This window comes from Halyomorpha halys, unplaced genomic scaffold (genome assembly GCF_000696795.3).
Source record: "Halyomorpha halys isolate HHAL.00 unplaced genomic scaffold, Hhal_1.1 Scaffold767.1, whole genome shotgun sequence".
In the NCBI taxonomy this organism is placed as follows: domain Eukaryota; kingdom Metazoa; phylum Arthropoda; class Insecta; order Hemiptera; family Pentatomidae; genus Halyomorpha; species Halyomorpha halys.
In genome coordinates, this window is record NW_027109191.1 from 284,284 (window position 1) to 309,068 (window position 24,785).

The window sequence follows — 24,785 nt, forward strand, 5'->3', positions numbered from 1 at the left end:
CAAAACCTCAGAGAGTTTATTTAATTTATCGAAAAAATATAATTTGTATTATTTGCAGACCTAAGAGTAATTTATATGTAAAAATAGGGACACGAATATTCAAAATCTTAACAAACGCAAGATGGGCCTTTTATCGTAAAATAACACTCACTGATGATGTTTTTAATGTTAACAAATTGAAAAATCATCAATAAACGATTTGTAACTTCAACAATCGTTTTCCTGTGACAGTTCATGATTGTTATTATATAATTAGGTAGAACAAAATAATTTCACAGGGAATTATGGCAACAACCATTTCTTGGTTTCATACTTAAGTTGATAGTCGTGTAGTCTAACACGAGTCAATGTACGCCACCCTTTCTCAGAACCTAGCACCCAAACATCTGGCGGGAGGACGACTCAGCTCTGACCAGGTAAAAAATGAAATTTGAGGTCATCTTGAGGACTTGGTGGGGAACTTGAGTGACGTGGGCAAACAAGAGCTGCAAGAGAGTCTTAACAACTGTTTAAATATTACAGTATTTATACTGTATTAAATATTAAATAAACGAAATTTTGTGTGAAAAAATAAAAGACAAAGGCTCCTTTATGAAAGTGTGGTTAAATGTTTGTTTAGGTGCAACTATACTGATGTTGAACAAAATACATTCAGATGGATTTAGAAGAAGATAGGACAATATTAATTTTATTTAGTGATACTATAATTATAAATAATTAAAAATTATTTGAGATAAAATCGGCATATAATTGCTAAACCATCAAACCAACGCTAAATGAAGTATTCTAGGACAAATGCAATTATAGTTAATTTAGTACTTCGGGATATGTCTTCCTTTTTCTTGAGCAGTACATACCAACTCTCTATGATTTGAATCTGAGCATAAAATGAAGAAGGACAGAAAAAGGAGAGGTTTTCCAATCAGAGAGCGATGATTGGGTTGAGTCCCTAGCCAATCTTGGTACTGGACCGGTGGGAGTCAACCAATCAGCGAGCCTGCCTTACGTGACGCCTCAGCTACAACAAGCATCTGCTCAAGATAATTGCTGAGCCAAATCCTTTCTAAATCCTTGTTCGAATGGGATCCCTGAACGGGGTTTTGATTTCGGTTTCGATATAACAGAAAACTGGAGTTGAACCATAAATATCGCTACCCAACAAAATCATTTGATTAATTTCTTACTTTTCCGATATCATTCCTCTCCCTGTTTGTTAAAGTAGTTATATCATTGATAGTTGTGCACACATAATTTTTATATTAAAACGCATCGGAATCAACTTGTATTTACATATATTTCGTATTTCACGAACTCTTTCAAAATATTCTCGGTACATTTTTTATACCTAAAAATGCTAAAAAGATATTTGTCAACATAGTATAGATCAAATGGTCCGCGGGAGTTTTATAGTTATTGTTAGAATGTATTATTCATTATCTTACTAGGTGTTTTAGCGTTAGTTAAAAGATACACACGCATCATTAGCGTAACTCAAAATCAGCTACCTAATTTTTTTAATATGTTTGTTTTCGTAAATAGAAATTTATGCCATTTATCCTCCGTAATGTGTACGATAACTGTGTCCTCAGTCAAAATAATTTTCATTTTTAATATATTTCTATGCTGAAGATGGCCCACAAAATTTCTCCCAAACGTAGGTATAAAAAAACAAAAAAAAACAAAACAATAATATCATTTCAAACTGGAAGATTGTTGATAGACCGTGTGTATAGATGAATATGGTCCGGGTGCGGTCAAAAAAACTCAAATAGTAAATAACTATACTATTTTTATTGAGCTAACGTTTCGCCCCACGTTGCAGGGCTTCGTCAGGGCTTAAAAAGATACAAACACTTGACATAGATACAAAAAATAAAATAAGTGGAAAATAACAGGGGTTTGCAATGAAAAGTAAAATTTGATAAGAAAAATTAAAGGTTGTAAACAGTAAATTAAAACGGTAATAGTGACAGATGGATAAGAGAAAAAATAAGAGAAGAAATATTAAAGAAAGTATAAATTAAGAGATAAGAGAGAAAAGAGAAAAGAATAAAATCAAATGATGAGAAAGAATTCATACCTGTTTTGACGGAAGTCTACGGAAGTGGGAGGAGTGGGGATGGCAGTTCAGCACGCCACATAATAACGGAAATAATATAAAAGTAAATATTGTAAAAAAAAAAATTTAAATTAGGTAAACAATAAATGGTAATATACATAATAAGGGGGAAAAGAGATATTTACAAAATTATATAAAAAAAAAAAAAAATAGAAAAACAAAGAAGAAATAAAGTATAAAATAATGGGATACAATATGTGTAAGTGATTAAGAAAGACAATGTACCAAATGAGTGGGGATACAGAGAAATGTATGAGAAATCAACAGAGATCCTAGTTGATATATAATCCTTACATAGCTAGTAATTATTATGTCCCACTCGTGACAACGCAAACTGTGAATAAGCGCCACAGTGCTCCCGTACACACAGCAGATCCCACTACCTTAAAATACCCTTCAGCCAAGAATAATAATTATTTTTATTATGTATACATATTCATATTTGTTTGTATTATGTGTTATTTTATTGAAATAATAAAATCAATAGAAGGGTGAAAAAAAGTAACTATTATTATTATAGTTCCTATTATAAAATAATAATAAGAGCTCAGTTATATATGACAAGCCGTCTGATACATTTTTTCAGCACAAGAATTTCGAAAATTTCTAGCAATTTTTTTTTATTGTATATATATTTTTTTTAATAAGATTTTGGAACTTTATGATTGGAATATTTTGATTTTTGCTATATTACTGGTGGTACACATATCATGGTTATAGTACACATATGATGTTTCGAAAAAAATTACAATTTTCATTGATTGTTTTTTTTATTTTTTATAGTCCATAAATATTACTGGTAAATATTTTTTTAAGATTATGGCGTTAGACAGACCAACATAATTTATAGCTTTGTAAGTAAACAAAGGTGCATTTTGCATCAAATTCTAATTATCTTCAAAATTGCAGCTTATTACATTCTTGCCCCTACGCTATTTAATTATACTTAATAACTTTCTAGTATATTATTTTTTTATTGAATAAAGACTATGAAGTTCTGTTTTGATTACAGGAAGATTAACTTCACACAGTTTTACAGTTGGAGGTAAGTTTTTTAATCTTTTGAGTATAATACATTATAATTGTACGGATATCGTAAATCTTGGATACGAACTAGAAAAGTCGATTACGCTGAAGACATTTAACTGAGTAATTTTAATATTTTTGAACCCTACATTCCAGTCGGTAACTTTTTTTTTCATAATTTATATATTAATGAATAGTTTATACATATATTTTAAATTTAAATTATAACATTATTATAATATATATCGTCATTATAACATTATATTTTTTCCAAATTTTCCAGTAAAAGGGTAAATTAGAGACGATTAGAAGAGACATATTTTATCTGAAAAATCTATTTAAACATTTTTATTTATAATAAAGTTATTTTTAACGTTTATCTTGGTTAGTAAACTACGTTTTTTTTGCTGTTAATTTGAGTTAAACTTAAAAGTAACTTCTAGTAGCGAACAAATTTAAATAAGTAAAAAAAGAAAACAGGTTGCTGTAGCATTTAGCGATAAATTAGAAGCATCACAAAAGTTTGATTCTGTTATATTATTCATTAATACAATTTAAAACATAGCGATCGTTTGTACACTTAAATAATCATATAATAAATTATTAAAGGGGTCTTTTGAATAGAAAGATTAAAACTCTTGGAATTAACTGGTTCTCTCACGTAACCGGCAAAGCCTCAGTCACGGACGGCTAAGACATACAAGGAGGTTATATGCTTACTGCTTTCAATACCTAACGTTTCGACCTAGTTCATTGGCATTCATCGAGGTGTCTCTTTAGCACGTGATGACAGAATCCCCTTCTTAAAAATATAAGGTTATCTTTGAAAGAGATAGGAAAAAATTGGTTATTTTCGTATTAATTGATTAAAATTCATAAATATTAAGGAAGACTGATTTAATTATTTAGTGTTAAAAATATTTAAATCATGCATATGATTCTAAAATGAAGTTTTATAACTTTTTTTTAAATTTTGATTGCATTCTGACCATCATTTCCCAGATACATTACACAGCCAACATATTCTGCAAAAATAATTTTGAGGAAATTATCCGAAATTATTATTTAATGATTTTAGCCATATCCTAATTAAATATCCGTTTTAAAAAAGGAGAGAGAAAAAATACTTAGGAATATTATAGAGCAGTAACTGGAGCGATTGCATTGGGAAATAGGAGGTCAAAGCGGAAGGTCATTCGAGCTCCATCCACCAAGTTAGGTCTATTGACGTTCTCTACTCTTCTGAAAGATTGGCCATTGAAAGACTTCGTAGGCCTGGAATATTACTGAACAAGAGTTAGGAGAGTAACCATATTTTAATCGATAAACCATAAATGCTATTTACTCTCTAACAAAAATAAATTAAACTATGATTCATCTCTCTTTAAAAAAAAATTAATAACAACATACATGATAATTAAAACCTAACGGATGTATTAGTTGTTAGAAGGTTTATTTATAATGGACATTCATACTTCCTGAGCATTATCTATCTGCTTCTATTCAGTCGAAATAGAATTAAACTAATAGTGAATTTGAAAAAAACAATAACTAATGAAATATATATATCGGAACATTTTTGTTTATTTTTTTATGGTATTCACCTTGGGTAAAAAAATTAAAATAATATTCTGTTTTGTTTTCTTTATCTTGCTGACTATAATAAATATCCATAAGAATATGGGTTTATTTTAATCCTTACAACATTTGAGTAACCTTTAAAAAGAATAAAAGAAAAATGTATATCTTTATGATCGAAACTCCAGACACATGAGTGTGAGTCCGCATAAATAATAACTTAGCAGGCTATGGCATCACATACTAATAGCAGCTGTGCCATAAATTAAAACTGTGATAACAAGTCACAATGGTGATAACAATCCAACTCGAGTCAAACTGCTCGGGGGATAGAGCATTATGTTTTTTTCAGTACCACACATTCGTCTGCCAGTTGTTGGTAGTTTTGATTCGGGTCAGAACAAGCCTGATTTTGACCAGATTGTTCTGGTTTATGTTGATAACATAAAAATAGGACTGTCATTTATTTAAGAGGAAAAAGAAAAAAAAATGAACATTTCCATCTTATCAAATATAAATGAAATAGGCAATATAAAAAACAAAGAATCTTGATGTACAAATTTTTAAATACTTGAAAAGTGTCCTGATTGAAAATATCAACTAAAGATCTCAAAACAAGAAAAGTAATTTCATCTTTCGGGATATCCTACACAGCCTGGTTTAAGAGACATTCATATTTAAAAATTTTGATTTTTATGAATTATTTAGGTTATAATAAATAAATATATTTTGTTTTTATAATGGATTAATGTTTTTTCCATTCATAATTAATTTTAAATTATCCTTCTTTGTTAAGAAATGTCATGGATCGGGTTTCCCAAAAAAAAATCCAGTGGTGTCAGTTCTGGAGTGCATGGCAATAGCACATATCTCAGTACCGTTCTGCAACTACTGCTATGGGAGAAAGATGTTTTATGTCACAATTTGTATAATTTATTACAAATTAAATCTCTAAATATTACCATCTCCTAAAAAAGTGTTAACAGCCATACTATCATAGAAAATTTATTTCTTGTTTGTAAGCCATTTTTCCTTCGAGGAAAAAAAAAATTTGTTGTAAATCGAAACCAAACTTTTTTTTCAAATTTTATAAAGCTTACTGTGTAATGTTTTATCAGTTTCCGAGATAATGATGAGTAGCTTGTATGTACAAGATCAATTTTTTTTTTAATGATGGAATAATCAGAATGATTATTAAGAAAGTGGTCATACAATTTACAGTAAAATAATTCTTTTTTTCTATATTTAATGTGGTATCTCCTCTTTTCCATCAGTAAGTAAGTGTGTAGTTTTCACTAAAAATGCTTTCTATAATATTTGCCCAAACCTTGCGATTTTTGCAAATGTAATAAATTTGAACTATGCTAAAAAAACACACACACAAAGGAAGGAGAAAATGGAAATATGGAACCTGATATTAATGCGGAACTCCTTGATATTTCGGTGAGGATATTCTTCTCCCAAACTATAGGCTGGATTAGTTGCTATTAGCTCCCCAACTATGGAATTAGTTGTTCTCATAAACTAAAGTTCTAAAATTACTTGTTATATATATTTTTTCAAAGGCTTGGTGTAAAACTTACAAACAATGATATAGTATTCACTGAAATCAAGAATTTTATCGTGCATTGTGGTTGAACAATAATTACAAGCTATCCTATGCTGCAATCAACCATCAACTATAACCAGATGCTTGTTGTTGTTGTTTTTGGTTGGGGCTTTTGGGCGTAAAACTCTGAGGTCATCAACGCCCACACCAGATGCTTGCCTCCAGTATCTAAAAACTGGACGAACCTTAGATACCTTTTTTTAAATTTATTTTTTCTGTCTAAGATTTAAAACTAAGCTCAATTCAATGATCGATGAACGGTAGACAAGCAATATTGATCTCTACGAACTGGAGGGCAGCTGGACTTCCATATCGGCGCCCGTTGTTGCCCGGAGGGGAGAGTATCCACTTAACTCGCCCGATATTTGTTCACACTCAGCTAATCGAATAATGTCCCTTAGGCCGGAGATAAACTGATTGTCGTTCATTGAATTTCAAATAATTTGCAATCAGATGCTTAGCACTGTCTCAATTTGGTCCTACATTTGAATATCTTTGATGTGAAAAAAAAATAACTTCATTGTATAATCAAGCCATTTTTGACGAATTACCATCGCAGGCTGAGCGTGGAGGGATGTCATCTTGTTAGGCAATCAAAGCAAATGTCAGTATTTCCTTTGCGCTGACAAAATGCTTGATTACTTTATTTACGACTATGAACAGTAAATGTTTTAAATTTGTATATTTGGAGACTTAACGAAAAAACAAGAAATAATTTTTTTTATTCTGATATAAGTTTGACCAAAGTAAGGTTATACATCAATAAACTAGAATCACCAACAACTGTTTTGTACTGGAATTTTCTATAATGCCCATATCTTTCTTAATTTCTTTATTTCTAATAATTTAAACAAAATTATTTGCTGATGATTCCTCAAACCTTATGCTAAATTAAATTTCTTAAATATTATAATGTTTTTTTTCTTAAATTTCAAATTATTAATATCGTATGTTTTTTTTTTTAAAGATCTAAACCTATATGCTGGAAATTTGTTTTCAACGTGGTAAAATATTTTGTCATATTAATTTTTATTTCTTATATATTGACATTTGCAACTGTATTTACATAAAAATATATCAAGTAAACTTCTAAAAAGATCATAGTAAGAAACTAAGCATTGGTAGCACTCTAATAATATTTCTACAAAAGATGGTCTCGAGGCCATCTTCTTTTCAGGCACCTCGGAGGAGATAACATTCTTAAATGCGTGATTCCGGTTTTGTACAACTTTTTTCTTCTCCTGTTGGTTGTTCACGTACATACAAACAAACATATAAAGATACAGGGATACATCCACACGAGTATGTGCGCGCGTGCACAAACCGTTGAATTTAATTATCTTGAAAACTCAAGATTTAAAAATCTGGACTGTCATTACACTTCACTTTACTATATAATTCATAGCAATAGGAATAAAATTCATTTAATTTCAAATAATTATAAACAATTCAAATTAGTTACGGAGATATTACAACTATGCAGTCACTTTAAAATTTATTTGGTAATACCGAGGCATATGTGAATATTTGGTGACAAGTGAGGAATAATTTATTGTTTTATCTTTGTGAATAGTATTGGGAATGTTCCATTGTATATTTTTTTTTTATGAAAAGTAAAACTTATAGAGATTTTAAGACTCCAAATATTTTTGGTATACAAGCATAACGATTATAGTATACCGTAGATTTTACTCTGCAGTAGATTGACGACCATAGACCATTATCGCGCGGTTCGATAATCAGTAGATCAAACCAATAATCCAGAGGCACCGACTGGTCCCGACCCGGACAAAACAAGAGCCGCAGAGGTAAATAGCTGTTGCCATGGCTGCAGCGGGCAAACAGAGCCACGGAGACAATAAAGCGCTACAAGGTAAAGATAAAGAGATGTCCGAAAGCAACTACTAGTAGCTACTATTCAATAAGCAGTTAAGGAGGATGGAGGGGGAGTTTTCAATATCCCTGTTATTACAGTTCTAATGTACATTCTCCTTTTCAATCGCCCTAACATCCCCGGGTTTAATAATGGCACTATTTCAGTCCACCGCATACATATCGATTCTTCATTCCCCGCCCGCTATGACAAATCGTCCGGATTTGTATACACTGTCTTTTGAAACTCGGATGTTTTATTTTTTTCCTCTATTTCTATTCCCATTGTGTATTGTTGCTTTGTTTTCTTTTTTCCCCGTTTATTTAGTGAGAAGATTCCGTACTGATTTACTTGCTGTTTGTACCCAGCATACATCGGTTATGATCGGTCAGATTTATATTTTCGTAACGTAGAATTGAATAAACTAGGTTCCGTTAGAATTACTTTTCTTCCCTCACATATTTTATAACGTTCGACAATAACTATTCAAGTATTATATCAAATTTAAGGAATATTTTATGATAAAAAAACACAATTAAAGGTGAGCCGCTATTGAAGGATATCTCAACTTATCAGTTTTCCTAAATTTAATCGTACTGAATATCAAATGGATTTTTTAAGTAAAATGACGATAAATTATCGCAATGAATTATAGTTTTATATCAAAAATAAAAAATAAAACTATGTAAAAATAATAAATAAAAATATTAATGAATATTTTGCTATTTATACTGTCATCAATCAGGATTCCAGAACAATCGCTGAAGGCATTATCCATCAATTATATTTATATTAATTAATTAAGATTGAGTCTTGCAAAACTATTATTAATATTGGATTCCTTTCCAAAGGATTTTAGTGTTCACCAGTTTACTAATTAAATATCTTTATGTTTATAAAAGATTGTTACCATTAATTATATAATATAATAAGTGGTGGTATTCAGTAATATAATAGTATATAAACTATATCCAGGAAAAATTATTTATTTACAGTTGATTGCAATGACATGATTAAATGAAAGTATAAAACTATTGAAATGATACAGAAAAATATGGTTTGCCATAAAATATGAATTAAATTATAACTTATTACCTGATATATATCTGAATGACTGCTGTGACTCTGAATGAGTTTGGTGATGCATGCCGTGGTGTGTAGTAACGTCTTTGCCGTGCACATACTATTTCTGAAGAGCTCTTCTTAGAACTTCTTCTCGTCGAAGACCTGCCCACTCTGTGCTTCTGTGTCCCCTGTTTGCTTCCCAGGTCCCCTCTCCTTCGTAGAGGCGTTACCTTTTCCGAATCTTATTTCTTCATTGGCTATCAATAGCCACGCCCAAAAAAATACGTTATAAGGGATAAAGTGTTGTACATAAACTATAATTGACCTGCCTATCGACAAAGGCAGCAGGCGATACCTGTTTTAATAGATATGCTGGGAATGGTCCCTTCCATATGTGGTATCCATTTACCTGCTGCGAAGTGGTTGACAGGTATCCTACCCGGAACAGGTATCGGCACATACTTGACAAAGACATTTATAATATCGCAAGAGTTATTACATATCAATTTGTATTATAAACTTCTTACAGTATACAGTAAGTACGCGAATATTAAGACAGTCAAATTAAACTCTAAACCCTAACATTAAAAAAAAAATGGTCTACTTTATATTGTTTTGTACCTCAAGTAAATTATGAACGTCCCACTGGTTTTAATATAAGGTACAAAGTTTGTTTTATCATTTTTTTGTTTATATGTTGAAAATTAAGGGATTCAGTGAAAAATAAATTCTTAACAAAATTTAATTATATTAAATTTGCTACCAAAGTGGTCATATATTTTTTAAGATGTGAGGGGAAAAATATTAGTCCAGTCATTAGATACTAACATTCGAAAAATTAATTAGTGATATTTTTTATATTAGTACATTATACCCTTAAAAGTTCCACTAATTCGGAGTCGGGCTTAAGGTAAAAAAATATTATTCATAACAGTCTCTAGACTTAAAAAAATCTATTAACTAACAGGTTTGTTGATAAACTTATTCCTAACAAAATTATCTAAAAGTATAATCCCATTCACTTAAAATGGGAACTTTTAACGATATGATGTTCTGGTGTAACTAAACATTCTCAATGTTTGGGTTTTGTGAATCTACTTAATATAGATTGTCAACTTCACAGATTTTTTAAATACCGATTTCAACCTTTTAAATAACGAGTAAAATGTCAAATTTAGTTCTTCAAAAATGGTTTAAGTGATATAATAATAAACAAGTAATTTATAATATGTGATATTTAGTAAAACAATGATTATTGACCAATAAGGATTTGAAGAATTTCAAATTATTTTTTATCTTAATATACAAAATGTGCAGTTACATATGTGAAGTTGATGCAGATATGTGCTAATTACCTTGTTTAGTAAATGTTCCATCCAACTCCTTTTCTGCTATCTGATGAACGTTTTTGGTTTCTGCATTAGTTATTTTACTAAGATGATTGGAAATACCACAAAATTCAATGATTCATGTCATTTATATCATTCTTTTAAAACATAAGCCCAGGGATCAGTATATATATTTTGATTTAATTTTTTTGTTCTGTGGCAGTTAATTTAACAGCGAGTTTGATTGCTCCTGTTTTGTGGCAATATGTAAAGGTGCATATATTTCCATGATATATATTTTTAACTAAACATAAAAAAATAAAGGTTAGATTCAACATGAAGAAAAAAGAAATACAAATTTTTTGCAGGATTACATGACTGCTCCTGCTACTATCAGATTGTATGGGATTGGAAGACAAACAAGAAAACGACTTGGCTCAGTAAAATATCGACATCAAATGGCCTAATCCGAAAGATTAATGATCGTTCCATTCATCTGTAAGTTAACTTTCTTAATTAAGAGAAGGGGAGGGGGAAGGCAGACTTTCTTATTTGTTCCCTGACTCAGATAAACAGCCAACTGTGCCGTTACGACCTATCTTACATCTGCCAACTTCGATGTTAACTTAGCTGCCCCTATAACCTCACTGCCAACCTATTTCCGAACTGTCCGATGTTGTTTTCTAATACTTGGGGTTCAAACCAGTCTATAAGGTTAGATTTATATTGTGACGGATCCATGGATGAAATACCGTGGGGCATATGAAGGCACTTGTTGGATGTTACTTTCTCTTCTTGTCATAGAATGAATTAAATTAATTTCTTTTATAGCCCATAAGTTTTTTATATCAATAAAAACGGGGAAAAATCAGCTGTTGAAAATCAAATAGACTTTAAAAATTATTATTACTTTTTTTTAAAATATTTATTTATTGCTATTTACAACTGTACATTATAATACATTTAGTAAATCTGATCTAAGTTAAATTGTAGTGTTACAGGCGTGTAGAGAAACTATCCATTGGTACCACTCTAATGACATTTTACATTAGCTGGTCTCGTGGGCATCTTCTTTTCAGGCGCCTCGGGGAATTGTCAGGAATGGAAGGGGATGCAAGATTACAAACTATAGGGTTTGAGAGGTTAGAGAGTATATAATGGAAGGAGTGATATCTGGTTCGGGTTAGATCGGTTACATAGGGAACATTAAGGTCTTTGTGTATGATTTTATTTGTGACACTGCCAACATGAAGTTCAAAACTATTTGGACCTAGATGACCTTTTCATTTATTTATTTTTCTATACCTGAGAGTATTAATTAAAATTTCTAGGTATCGAAATTAATTGATATTGTGTCATTAGACTTTAAATCAAGTATCGACCAATTAATACATTATTTTCTGTAAAAATTTAGCATTTAAAAAAAAATAAAAAATAAGCCACCATCTATATCGCCCAATCTATGAAAGGTTAGGAGTTCAGTACTTTATAAGGAATTACTGTTTCTTGATTAAACGGTCTTGCAAGGAGGTTGTTTATGTTTGTTGAGTTTGTTGATGATCACGTTCAACCACCAAATTTTTCCATCAATCAATACCCATTTTATCGAGATGTGCCCCAGGAGGAATCTCTTGCCCTAAGAATTGACCCATGGCTACAGTGACAGAATAAATTATTATCTGCTTTAACTAAATTCGAATCAATTATTCAAATAAATTCATGTTTACTTACCACATGTTTGACTTTTCCCAATTTTCTTTTAGTTTTAGTACTTCTGTTAGTTTTAGTTATGAGTCAAAGTGTACTTGATGCAAAATATATAATTATAATGATATTTCATTGGCTTCATATTTTCTTCATTTTCATGCTCGCTCTTCCAAACTGGTAGCTGACCTTAGAACAAAGTAGTAGCTTGGCAGCTGGAAGGAGGTCATCAATATAATTAGGAGGCTGGCCTGGTGCCTGAAGCTTTGTCCTGAGAATCGATGGAAGCGAGGATTAGTATTCGAGGCCCAATCTCTTTGTCGCTCACAATGATCTTCGCTGGGTCAACAGTCGGCTTCAGTGCCCCCTAGCTTAGTGTTCCCGACCTCCGCCTTAGGCCGCGCACTGATTTTCAATCGGATCGTTCGCCTTCCTTATAGCTGTTGCTTTAAAAAACAAAAAAAAAAAGAACAGAACAAATAAAGCTGATGTCCTGGAAAAAAAAACATGGTCTCAAGGAATCGGCCTGTAGCCAATATATCTATGAAAAAGTATATCAATAAATTCGATAACTAATTGGAATCCCTAATAACAAATAGAGCAAAACTAAATAAAAAAAAAAGTTTTGCGGATTTCTTTTTGCATATAGTTAATTCTTTATTTCACCACGATACACACAACTGGAACAATATCTCATCTTTTTACACTTTCACTTACCTACATATTATTAAAGGTATGAGAAATATAATGCGTTGGTAAGTCCAAATAACCAAATTCCCCTAAATGGCCGGTTGGTGTAAAAAGTGTTTATGTATACATCCTAGTAATGAACTAAAGTCCTACCAACTTAAATCAAATATTTAACGGAATTATATTTGACGGTAGCTTTCTCGATAAAATAAATTTACTAGACGTGCCATTTCGATTCCAACAAAAATAGCTCTAACGAATTTGATTAAACGTGACTTATGGATCAAGTAGTCTTTAATATTAACTAGATCTTACTCTGATCCTCATTTAAGTAGTCTATCAGGGCTGAGATGCTGAATTTTAAAAAATGCATCGCCTTAAGTACCTTAAAGAGCCTTAGTTTATTTTTTATCTATCACGCTATTTTAATAATTCTTTTTGGTCTAATTGTTGTTATGACATCAGATTATTTGCAGTGATTGGAATGTTTTAAATGCAATAGCCTGTCCGATTTTAGTTTTAAAAGCGGACGGCTCAACCGATTTACGAGTTTTATGGCTCAAATTATTTAGTGAGATTGTTTTGTTTGTAAATGTTTTGAAATTACGGGAGCACAATATAATTAATAAAATAATGAAATTAAAATGTATTATATATTAAATATTCTCTACTTTTTTTTATTTTTAGTTTCATTTGACATTACGTGTAAATAAATGATGATAAGTAATAGGAAATGTACTTGCAATATTCGAAAAACTAATTATTTTATAGCAAGGATCACCTCGACAAGCCAGTGCAGAGCCACAAGCGCTCCGCAGACCTCGGTTAGCATTTCTTTGTGTATAACATCCATCCACCTGTTTCTGGGCCTTTCGCGTCCTCACTTCCTTGTTGGAACCCAATCCAGGATCTAGATTTGGTCAAAATTCGTCTGACAGTATTCTTACATGCTCGAACCGTCTTAGGCACCGTACCCCGATCCTATCATTTATTGTTGCACCCAAATCTATCCTCTAGCGAATTTCTTAGTTTCTTATTCTCTACAGTATGGTAACATTTTTTCTCAGTCTTCCCTCAAGTTCTTCACAAAAGTACCTTTACTCGCCCGAGGTTCGCGCTTTCCTGGTGCATACGCCCATAGTCACAACACACCCCCTGGTTGGTATCCACTCTCTCTGTTTTTAGTATTTTAAGCAATGCAGATTTTATATCTTTGAACAGCCAAACCAAGCTCTTTTTGCGTAACCCCTTACCTGGAGGACCAGCTGGTTCTTTCAGGGTTTTCCTTCCCTTAGTCAGACCTGGTTGAAAAATTAAAAACAACGAAAAAAAATATCAATGGTATTTATTATAATGGTATTTGGTAATTATCGTATCCGTTGTAAGAGAAGAGACATACTGACAAGGAGCAAGGATTAATATCAACTCGAAGTAGATGAGTAAATGAAAATTGTATGATTCGCGCAACATGCTACCTTTTAAATTAATATGTTGGTTAAACCAACTGGAAAAGATACTATTATTAGCAATGTATAAAATTATAAGAATCAGAATAAGCTTTTCATACTATACGTCAAGTATAGACGGAGAAACGATAGATTTTTGATTCTAAGAAGCATAATCCTAATATAAAAAAGACCGACCTTATCAAAGGAGCTCTATAGTACATTTGGAGTACATATTAGAAACATCAATGGCAACCCAGATCAATATAGTATTGAAGCAGACCTACTGGGGTTTACTTATTTCCCTTTGGAATTATTTTCTGCATAAACGTTATATTCCATTTACTTTCCAATATTTATTGACAAATGAGCTAATACGGAAAACATATTTAATGCTGTACGCCACTTACTTTTAGTTTACTTTTGTAGCTGACTGTAGCATATATTAACGAATGTACTTCTGTGATTTGCATTATAATATTACGATGGGCTTTCTTAGTTTTCCTTCATGATTTATAATATATTTTAAAATATATTCATTGTTTAACTTTAAAGGAAATTTAACCTTAATTATTGCAAATTGCATTTAGAGAAGCAACAGAGATTCAAGGACGATACTAATATTTATTTTAAAAAATTAAATAATTTGCAGCGTTTTTGTTTTAAAGGGAATAAAAATTGATGATCTTTGAACCACGGTGCGTCTAAAATGAAGATTTTACTCGTTCTATACTATAATATCGTGTATTTTCTTTGTTAACTTCCAATTCTTCCATATGGAGGCCTGAAATTGACATGTATAAACGAAGAAAATAGATATTATTCATAAACGGTCCTTAATAAAAAATCATAGAAAACAATTTGAACATTGAACTATAGAAATATAAAGAAATCTTGAAGTAGCAGCGTAGCAGCGTGGTAACGCTCCTGTATGCCAACCCATAGATGCGAGTTCGAATCCCCGGCCTTATCCGGGATTTTTTCAAGCTTATATCTTTACAATTCTCACTCACAACCTCCCGCCGGGCATTTGCCTGGCCCGTCAGGCAATGAGTAGTACTCACAAAAATAGGCGTGGAAGTGACGGACCCACCCCATGAGAACCATGTCAAGAAATACGCGATGTATTTCTTAAGTACATCCCGCGAGGCCTTGGACCTCCACGGTTTGTCACGCCAATAAACAAACAAACTATAATATATTCTACTGGAAGAGTTTTTTTTAAAACTAATTAGAAATGATAAATAAATACCACTCGTCCTTGTTTCATATATATTTTATTTGATTATAATGACATCAACGTTTCGGTGTTGTCACCCCATCTTCAGGTTTCTAGAACAAATTCTCAAATAACATCCCAGTTGAAGATTATATTAGGTTAGTGGACAAAAATTGGGAAGTTGTTGAAAAGAATACTAACATTACAGAAAAAAAGTTCTTCATTGAGGGTTTACAATTATGTATTAAATATAATTTCTTTAAACATGAAGTTCAGTATTTTTCAGTATATTTTAAACAAATACAAGGATTACCGATGGGGGGAGCCTTTCGGTTAATCTGAGTGGAATTTATATGAATGAACTACTGGATAAAAATATAAGGAAATTGGATACTAAACCTTTATTGTTAAAAAATATATAGATTTGATAATAATTACAAAGTTGGGTAATATTGAGATAATATATGAATAATTCAATAAATATAAATTATATTTACAATAGATAGACCTATCAATATCATAATAATATTTCTAGATATAAACATAATTAAGAACAATAGTGGTACATTAAAAACTAAATAGACTAAGAAAGAAAAAAACTAGTAATATAATATTAAATTTTAATTCAATCACAAAAAATGAAAAAGCGATAATATTAACAGATGCAGTTTTTTTAGAAGACATAAAAACACAAATTTCTAATATTCTTATTGCAAACATTTACCCGAAAAAATCAATTAATAAATTGTGGTACGAAAGAATTAACAACCTCATAGCAAAGGTTAGAGTTAGTAGAATATAGGAAACTACTGAGAATAATGTAAAATACAAAGACAAGATTAATCCAAACAGCAAGAATTTGAGTAGCTTAAAACAACCTAATCAAAGTAGTATTACGGACTTTTATAAAAATAAAAATATAGAAGATATAGTTGATATTAGCAAGTTTTAGACTAATACAGAGTAACATATTGAATTAGATAGAGATGTTAATCAGGTAGTTTGTATATAACAAAAGTTAATTAATATTGTGATATATTGTAAACTTTGTAAGAATGTGAAGTTATTTTAAGAATTTTTTAGAAATCTGAAGATGGGGAGACAACTCCGAAACGTTGTTGTCATTATAATGAAAAAAAATATATATGAAACAAGGAAGAGTGGTATTCATTCAACATTTCTAATTAATAAAGAAATTAATATATGGTATTGAAAAACAAATTAAAAATGGCCATATGACTTAAATGATTTTGGATGAGCCCTTATTCAGTTTTCAATACCATGAAAATATAATTGTTTCCAAATGATGAGTTCTATAAGATATATTATTAGCTGGGATGTCTTGACTCGAGTACGGTAAGAAGGCAGATGGAGTGGAGGGAGTGGGGGCACGGGGGTATGTTGATGTACTCAGGAGCTATCTCCACAGAATACTAATGGTCCTTCTCTTATCATCTCCTCCCTCTCGACACCAATCATAAGCACAAATCGATTTCTGGTCTCAACTTAATATCTTCCATAACATAATACAGTTTATTAATTTTTTTTTGTTATACATAATACTAATCGGTACCGCTACAACTCATAAAACATCAAGGGTCCTTATGGTTTCTAAGAAATTACTATTACTAGCTAGAACAAAGTTGTGAAGCTTGTGATTTAGTCAGACCCACAGATTTCACCAATTTAGGGTATCCATTTTATGCGGCTGGGTGGACTTTGAAGAACTACAATACAGATTGAACCACCACAGCCACAGCCACCACAACTACAGGGTTGACTACAGTAACAAATTGGATAATTGTCCTACCAGGATTCTTGGAGTTAGTAGCACAGTGCCTTACCACTCAGACACGCTGCCACACCACTCCCTATAAGTACATTTAATTTTTAAAAAAAAATAGAATTTTACTTACTTAAAAAAGTTTTACTTACTTAATTCGATAAACGCATAGTTATAAAATTAAATAAACAAATTAAAAAAAAATGTAATTGTATTAGTTTTTTCTTTAACGATTTTTAAGAGATAATTATTTTTCAATTATAAGGGAATTAGAATGATATTTAAATTATCAAAGAAAACCTTAAAAAAATGAGCAACATTATATTGCTATAAAATTACTTATAATTTTAATTATTTTATTTCTGAAGTTAAATATAAAACGTAAAGATGTATATTATGTGGTGTTATTAAGTTCCTATAAATTATCAATTAATACAATTAGATAAGCCTATCATTAAAAAGGAAAATTTGAGAATGTTTCCTTTAATTTTATCTCTTTTTAAAATTATTTGGTGAGATTTTATATCAAGATATTGCAAAATTCTCATCGTTCTACCTAGACCAACGAAACTGAAAAGTACAAAATTGATTTATTCCTGTAATGATCTGACTATGATCCAAATTCGGATAAACCTGAACACAATTTTATAATAGATTTTAATGGTACCTCTAGCTACTCTCAATATACTTCATTACTTAATTTATTTTGTTGAAATAAAAATAAAGATATTGTAATTGATGGAGTTATTATATTTGTGTTTATTTTTTAATAATTATAAGTTTTAATTTTTTTAAATAATTGACAATCATTCATCATTCACATTCATTTATTTACTGAAATTTACCAGAAAGAAAATTTACAAATATCTTTTTTTTTTATTTTACTCATCCTCTACTCCCAATTTAGCAGCTAAAAACAATTATAACTGTTTTTTTTTATCTTCTTTATCATCTAATTTTTTTTTTTATACAATTTGGAATATCTAATGCCATGAAATCAAAATAGAAAAATAGATAAGAGCAAGTCCACCGTTTATTTCTGTATATTTATTTTTTATAACATGTTTCTAGTTAAACGAGAGACTGGATCACCAAAAAAGTAAAAAAAAAAAACTAACTCTGGTTTTAATGTTAGCTGTACCACTCAGCTTTCAAGGTAATTCCTAAGATAAATTTTCTAACGTATTAATTTCTTATTGAATTTGTTTATTAAAAACAAACTTCATTGAATTAGTTTCTAATAATTTTCCTTTGAAATTTCGATGTCAAATTATTAAGCATGCTCTTAATTTATTTAATAGCGCAATAGTTATTTCATTAACCAGCTTCAAGGTATTTATAACTAATGGATGATCACAAAAGGTGGGTTATTTTACTCTTGCGATTCATACTTTTTAATCAAATAAATTGTTTCTGATGATAAACAATTATAGTATCAATGGAATCAGGAGGCGTTTGGTTCGACTTTTCTTCAATCAAGGACTCTGGCGGTCTAGCCTTAACTTAAACTATGATCAATAATTCCAGAAAACTATTATAGGTTCGATAAATATAGTTTAATAAAATTATAGTAATTATAAGGTAAGATTTCAGATAATACAATTTATGTAGATAAAATATATTTTTTTTATAATTTGGGAGTTAAAATATAGAAATCGATAAAATGAGCTGTGCCTGTATTTTTTTTTTAAGTAAGCCACTGTGTATCATATTTAAAATTTGGGGTTGAAGAAGTTCTATACATTTTTTGCTTTATTATTATTAACAGAAAGTATGATATTATTCTTTACCATTCACTTCATTGATTTTTCACTGAAGTGTAAAATATCTTAATACTTCAGTTTTCCATTCATCTACTCACATCTATTACGACATTATATTTTTTCATATTTATTCAAATCAGTTACAAAAATTAAGTATTACCAGTAAATCGATGAAAAGTATTTCATTGCTCTTATACAACGAAGCAATATATAATTCTCATCCTTCAATAATCAATGTTCAATGTTCATTTTGGCTTAAGGAAAGCAATAATAAATAGTAAATATAATTCGGGTAGAAATTGTTTTACTGGGTAGAAGAATAATCCATAAGAATTAATTTTAAATCAACGAAAACAAACAGGAAAAACATTTGAAAACGTATGAAACATCTGATTTAATTCCAGAATTTCCAGGAACTCACAGGCACAAAAAAAAAATTTAAAACCAATATTGTGTCTATTTTTCATGTTGCATAAACAAAATTTGATTGCGTTCAAGAATATCTTTAAAAAATTAAACAAACCAGAGAAAAAAGGTAGAGTTCCTCACTAAAATATTTATATATTTTTCCCTGATATATTTGCTTCTAAAATGTAAGGACTGTACTGACTTTTTAAAATATGAATATATAATTATGTTAGTAAGTATTTAGTATCTTGCAATAACATAACTAAATGATCGATTTTCATTTCTAGATATCAAGAAAAAATCGGTCGGGTCTCAAAAAATAACCCTGAACTTACTGACTATTTCGTATCATAGAAAACAATATTGCATTGACCACTCTTTATTTCCTCATCGAATCCCTTCAGAAACACGGAAGTTAGAATTCATTATTTCTCAAGACATGCTTTTAAAGCTAAGGATAGAATTAGTACATAAATAAAAAATAATATTGTCAATTATATTTATTTTGCGGTCTGTAAATATTGATTGGGAAATTATTAAATTGAATTAAATAATAAAAGCTAGAAAATTAAACGATAGATATAACAGTCTTTAAACTTAATTAAATAACATTATCTTTATTTAATTTAAAAAATATAAAACTAATTTCATTCATTAAATAAAATTATTGAATTAAATAAATAAAATAGAAAAATTAATATCAAAATAGTCATAAAATGTCTTATTATAAAAATAATTAAATTTATAACGGAAATGAGAATATAAATTAAATTAATGAAACTATCGATTCACGAATTTACAGTAAAGTTTAAAAGGCAGGATATTGCTGTTTGTAACTTCTCTGGTTTTTTTTTTCCGCTGAGCCTTGGTCATAAAAAAGGAGTTTGAAATAGGTAAATGTTCTTCCTATAGATATAGGATATAATAGCGCTATACCTAAAATTGTAAAAACGCAATGAGTATAATTCTCGTTAGGATCTCATTCTGTATCCTACTACCGATATAAGGCCGAGTCTGCTATACATTCACGGGAGAAGTCAATGCTGTGAGGGCTAGAGCATATTTTGCTTCTAGATTTCGATGATAAAAGGGCGCGTGTTTGCTACTTATCAGAAAATATTTTACATTACTCTATTCACTGAAGATAAAACATAAAAACTTAATAAGCCATTAATAATATTTGTAGTCAATATGTATATTTTACCATTTATAGTATTTTAAATTTTCTTTTACAAAACCGCTTTTTAAAGCAGTTACTAGCAATAGCATAAACAGTGAATTTGTAACTATTTCCCAAAGTCTTCAGTACTTTGTTGAATGTTAAAAATGTTTTCCCAACATTTACATTATTTTATCATTGTTGGTCCTAAAACAGCGAGGATGTTATTATGCCTCAATTCATAAATTTCCACTTCCAAACACAATCACTAAAACCACTCACAACTTACCATTCTGACCTTGCAACTCAAGAAGGGGTCGTAGGCGGCAATAAAACAAAGTCATATTACTCAGCATATATTTTATTATTAAAAAAACTGTATTTTTTCGGCATATTAGATGATATTTTTTGTAAAAATTAATTTATTTATATTTGCCTTGAAAATTATTTATGCTGTCAATGATAATTTGTTTTGACTATTTCGTACGAAAATAGAAAAAAAAAAAAAAAAAGAGGATTTCCAATTACTCACATATATAACTATATACTATTTAATATAAAAAAGCCTAAATTTAAGAATGCTGGTAAGGACTTTATTTCAAAAGCATTAGGAGTCACTAAAGAAAATTAAGTAACTCTAAAATTTAATTGCTTGAGACGGTTTCGAAGTTCGTCTGTATTAAATTTCTATCGGGTCAAGGCATTTCCAATATAATGTTAATTAGTACAGTCAGTTTACACCTTTAAATTTAAACACAAAAAAAAGAGATCTTCCTTTTTATTAATATGTTCTTGTTCTGTCTTCTCTCCTTTGTTTTTCCTTGTTTTTTTTTCTTCCATTCTCTACGAGTTTTTTTTTTCTGTACTTCTTTGATCCTCCGAGCAGTTAATTATGTTTTCTTAATAAAGGTAGCTCGCTGTACGGCTTCATTATTTTAAGTGAAAAAAGAATAAAATAAAAAGAAGGAAGGAAACGGGGACTATTAGGTCACGGACAGGATGCCTTATTAAAAAGTATTTCCCTTGTTATACAAACTCTCCTTAAACAGACATTGGCCTTATTACACATTCATGTGTCTTTTTATAGTGCCATACAACTGGATTATATTTCCAGGTAATACAATATAGAATATTTGATTTTTTTTTCACTATCTTTTAGATGAAAATTCGTGGAAACGGACAAATTAAATTTTTAGTTCGCTATTCTCACAAAAGAGACCGGTTTTAATTTCCCAGACAGTCTCAACATGGGTGTCTGACGAAAATTAATTCAACCACTCTCGCGACAGAGATAGATTTAGATAATTATTTATTGCATATTTTCATTCAGAATTCTATTATGATCAGAAAATTCCCCCAAAAAACATTAACAAAAGTGTTAAAATGAACACATCTAAACAGAATATTAAACTTTTCTATAATAAAAGTGGGCAGTAATTTTATCTAACTTTTCATTCATTGGTTTATTGATCAGTGTATCCTCTCCTTATCAAGAGTTGTAATAAGGAAGGATTTGAAAAATATCAGACTTATTGAAAAAAGGGTATTTCTGAAATAAAAAAAACCGCTTGCAAATATCATGTTGTGGTGGCCAGATTAAATGAGCTTGTAATCAAACTTTTTTTTTATATAGTTTGATAAACAATTTTATTTTTTCATGGAATAGCCCTCAACATTTTGTCTCTTTTCTTTTCCAAATCTTCCTATTATTTTTTATTTAATCTTTTTATCTGAAAATAATAATTTAATTTAATAATAATAAATTTTTTCAAGTTTTTTGAATCTTATACAAACTGGTGGAGGAGAAGTTTTTCTGGTCCCTACTCCACAAATGGCAACCTCAAACTCCGCATGGTATAAGAAGATGTAGAATATAATGATAATAATAAGAAGAAGAAATCAAATCTTGAAAATAGACTTACATGGAATCCATATACAAGACTGAAACGACAAGAAACTGCTCGTAGATTTCGATTGCTACACCTTCATGACAAACGATCTAAACTTCCCATTCACTACAAAAAATTATTATACACTATCATAATCAGACCAACTTGGACATATGGAATAGAGCTCTGGGGCTCTACCAAACCATCAAATTTCTCCCACATCCAATCCTTACAATCCAAATCTAAAATCCTTGATGATCCTTATTACGTTACAAATAAACTAATCCAGAAAGACCTTAACATCCCATTCGTTGCAGATTTGCCTTAAACAGATATGCGTCTTTTCATTCCAAGCTCCTTACCCATCCTAACCCATTAGTACTTAATCTCTCATGCTTAGCAATCCCTGATATTCCTCCAAGGCGTTTGAAAAGAAAACGGCCACGGGACTATCTAATTTAAATTAATGCTTGAAGTACCACCAACGGGTGGTTCCTTCCCAAGATTTTCAAGTGTAAATGAAAGATTCCACAGATTTACTTATTATGTTTATTATTTGTACAGTTCTAATTTATATTAAATAAATAAATTTAAAAAAAAGAAATCGACAAAACAGGAGTTATTATTACTTTTATCGTGTGAATCAAGACTACTGAAAAACGTAAGGAGCTTTTATTGAAACTGGAAGAGCATAAATGTGCAACAAATAACATTCCAACGTGTATGGTGTTCCTAACTCAGTAACATACAAACATTTGTAAAACAACGATACAGGTTAACATACATCTTATCACCTTGAATTATTATACACATATATTTATGTATCAGGGTTATCCCTGGACCCTGTACCTGGGCTGTTTCCATCAACTCACTTAGTTTATCAGCGATTCTGTTGTAGCGTTCCGCGGCATCCTGCCCACTAGACTGTTTCAGTTTCTTTTTCTCTCTCATCGTATAATCATCATGAATATATCATTCTCTGGGGTCCACCGTCCTCCTCCGAATGCTTTCTTTAATCTCTCATTGATAACTCGCCAAGGGGTCTTTTTGTCCGCCTGAATCTGATTGAGTATGCTCCTCTTCACTCTGCAGATGACCGCTGCTATTAGTGCCTCCGCATCTTCCCTATCGAGTAGATTTTCGACAGACTTTGCTTCAATTTGTCTTATTAGTCGGTCACCCCCTTTTATGAGGTGGCTCAGTTCTCAGTTCAGTTTTATTTTACATATTTTTAAATATTTGGCCTTTTTTTTACATAATTTTACATATTTTCTGAAATATTTGTTATTTTTAACATATTTTTAGGTATTCTGTCGTGAATCACATATTTCCTTAAATTATTTGTTCAATTTTAAATACGTTTTTCGCAGCAACTACGTAAAATTGAAGAGAACGCAAGAAACTTAAAGGTGAAATTTTCATTTGTCATAAATAGTGCGTAAAAATTCTATATCTTCATCTTTGAACACAAATTAAATGCAGTGGCAATAATAACTTTTCACTCAGAATTACATCGAGAATTTCTCAGAATCAATCAAAAAGAGCAAGGGTCTTATTCCTGTAGCATTTTCCTAGAATTTGTTTGTTTACTCTTTAATCCATTTCTCTGTTTCTTTCTTTCCACCTCAAATTCCACAGGTACCAATACTATGTATTTAGATTTGTCAGGGCAGTTATTTCTATCTACAAAATTAGCAATCAGGACTTAAAAACCTTTCCACTACTGACGCAAAATTTAAAGACTGTGAACGAAGCAATAGAAAGACTGGAAACTATAAGTGGTGAAAACGGAGAAGCCATAAAGAAAAAAGTACAGGACGTTTTAAAAAAAAAATCCAGGATATAAAATCATTGAGTCCATTGGAGCCATTCTCCTCAGAACAAATGATGACACAGCCGCCCAGGTGATGCAGAATACTGAACTAGATGCAATGGAAATAGCTTCATTTAAGTATGCCCCAATAAAATCAGTAGATGTTGAAAGATCGTTTAGCCGGTACAAGTCTTTTCTGCGATCAAACCGACGAAGATTTTTATTTGAAAATTTAAAAATACATTTAATCTGCAAGAATTTCGTAACCGACCCTGCTGAATAATTGATTTCTTCCAAAGTTTTAAATATTTTTC

The 24,785-nt window shown here is 30.4% G+C and overlaps 1 long non-coding RNA gene across 1 annotated transcript in view; it reads left to right on the top strand.

Moving 5' to 3' along the window:
- LOC136795759 (uncharacterized) overlaps positions 1–24,785 on the top strand; it is a 165,201-nt gene that overhangs the window by 101,881 nt on the left and 38,535 nt on the right. Inside the window, exon 2 of the long non-coding RNA XR_010843426.1 lies at positions 3,132–3,164. This is a non-coding gene — a long non-coding RNA (uncharacterized lncRNA). The remainder of the gene's footprint in view (positions 1–3,131; positions 3,165–24,785) is intronic.